The following is a 2465-nucleotide window of genomic DNA, read 5'->3' as shown; positions in this document are numbered from 1 at the left end:
TTACTGGACCACTGAGAGGACTTCCACCGGGCACACTCCTTACTCCATGGTCTATGCCATCATCCCCATCGAAACGACCATCCTGTCTCACCGAAGAGACACGTATGATCCCGCCCAGAACCACGCCTTACTCCAGGAATCACTAGATCTCATCGAGGAGATCCGGGAGGATTTGTAAGTGCAGCTGAAGATGTACCAAGGCAAGATCGCATGACATTTCAACTCAAAAGTAAAAAGCCGAAGGTATCCCGGGTATGAGCAAATATCAGGCGGGGCGCAAGCCTCAGGCTAGTCCCGGCCTGGACCGACGATGTCCGGGGGATACAAACCCCGTGGGACCAAGCTCAAGGCTAGTCCCACCCCAGACGAACGATGTCCGAGGGTATAAATTAAAAGAGGACCAAGCCCAAGGCTGGTCCCACCCCGGATGAACGATGTCCGGGGGTATAAATTAAAATAGGACCAAGCCCAAGGCTGGTCCCACCTCGGACGAACGATGTCCGGGGTACAAATTAAAAGAGGACCAAGCCCAAGGCTGGTCCCACCCCAGACGAACGATGTCCGGGGGTACAAATTAAAAGAGGACCAAGCCCAAGGCTGGTCCCACCCCGGACGAACGATGTCCGGGGGTACAAATTAAAAGAGGACCAAGCCCAAGGCTGGTCCCACCCCGGACGAATGATGTTCGGGGGTATAAATTAAAAGAGGACCAAGCCTAAGGCTGGTCCCACTCCGGACGAACGATGTCTGGGGGTATAAATTAAAAGAGGACCAAGCCTCAGGCTGGTCCCACCCCGGACGAACGATGTCCGGGGGTATAAATTAAAAGAGGACCAAGCCTCAGGCTGGTCCCACCCCGGACGAACGATGTCTGGGGGTATAAATTAAAAGAGGACCAAGCCCAAGGCTGGTCCCACCCCGGATGAACGATGTCCGGGGGTATAAATTAAAAGAGGACCAAGCCCAAGGCTGGTCCCACCCCGGACGAACGATGTCCGGGGGTATAAATTAAAAGAGGACCAAGCCCAAGGCTGGTCCCACCCCGGACGAACGATGTCCGGGGGTATAAATTAAAAGAGGACCAAGCCTCAGGCTGGTCCCACCCTGAACGAACGATGTCCGGGGGTATAAATTAAAAGAGGACCAAGCCTCAGGATGGTCCCACCCCGGACGAACGATGTCCGGGGGTATAAATTAAAAGAGGACTAAGCCTAAGGCTGGTCCCACCCCGGACGAACGATGTCCGGGAGAGAAGAGCATCTGGTATGCCCCAGGGCAAAGCCGTGGCTTACGGCTGGTAGAGTGAGGGAACTAGGTTTCACAGTAAACTATTTGAACCTCATTGGCCCAGGCCATTAGGTTTTCGAAGTTAAGTCAATGGGTCTAGTCCTGGCCGTTGGAACCGGGACCAAAGTCAGGCACGGTGATAAAAGGAAATTTCTATTTAAGGAATAACAAAAATAAGATAAACCGGAAAAAGCAATACAAATTGTCTTGGACGCGGACACGTCCGAAAAATTTACAAAATTGTAAAAAAGAAAAAAAAAAGGGCGAGGCGAAGATCCGGGCCTAGGCTTCATCCTCCAGAAGCTCCGCGTCTTCCTTCTCCTTGGCCTCGAATTCAGCCCTCTTCGATTCTAGGTCGGGAAAGATCAGGAGGTTCATGCTCTTGTCCTTACGCCAAGCCATCCAGATGGCCTCCTCAAAAGTGACGTGCAGCAAGTCATCCGCCTGCTCCTTTCTGCGGCGAGCCTCCCATGCGCCGTCATCTCCTCACGAAGAGAGTTGTCAAGCTCGCGGACCCAGGTCTCCAAGTTCTGGATCTTCTCCCCGTCCCGGGCAGACTGAGCCTCAGCTGCCTCCAGAAGGGCTGCCCTCTCATTGGCCTCGGCTTCTTTCCAGGACAAGGCCTCTTCAAGCCCAGCCTTGACTCGGTCGAACTCTGCGCGGTTTGCGTCTGCCTGAGCAATTGCTTTTCTCAAAGCCTCTTGAGCCTGGGCTGTCTCCCTGGCCAGGGCCTCCTTGGCGGCCTCCCTCTGGTTCACGGCCGCCTCCAGCTCCAGCTAGAGCGTCTCCATCTTCATGGCCGCCTCGGCCACCAGGTCGGCATTCCGATGGGACAGCAAAGCATCCTGGAACAAAGCAAAGTTAAGAGGAATCCTTATAAACAAATAAGAAGAAGGGAGAAAAAGACAAAGTAAACCTACAGCGGTGGCTTGATGGCGGAGAGCCTAGGAGATGAACAACATGTCCGGGTTGGCGATGGTGGTGTACTGCTTGAGCTGGAGGTTAGACATGGTGTTCCCCACCTGGTCCAACAGGTCCGCCACGAATGGGGCCGTGTCCTGCCCCAGCTTAGGGAGAAAGCCCGTCTCAGCAGCTGGCTGATCCATGATCGGTTGGGGGATGCTAAAAGCCGCCGGGTGCTCAGCGAACTCAACCTGACAACAAAGCGTCAGGGCCTT

The sequence above is a fragment of the Humulus lupulus genome, chromosome X, assembly GCF_963169125.1.
Source record: "Humulus lupulus chromosome X, drHumLupu1.1, whole genome shotgun sequence".
In the NCBI taxonomy this organism is placed as follows: Eukaryota; Viridiplantae; Streptophyta; class Magnoliopsida; order Rosales; family Cannabaceae; genus Humulus; species Humulus lupulus.
The sequence above is the reverse complement of the archived record's forward strand: the minus strand, read 5'-3'. Positions refer to the sequence as shown.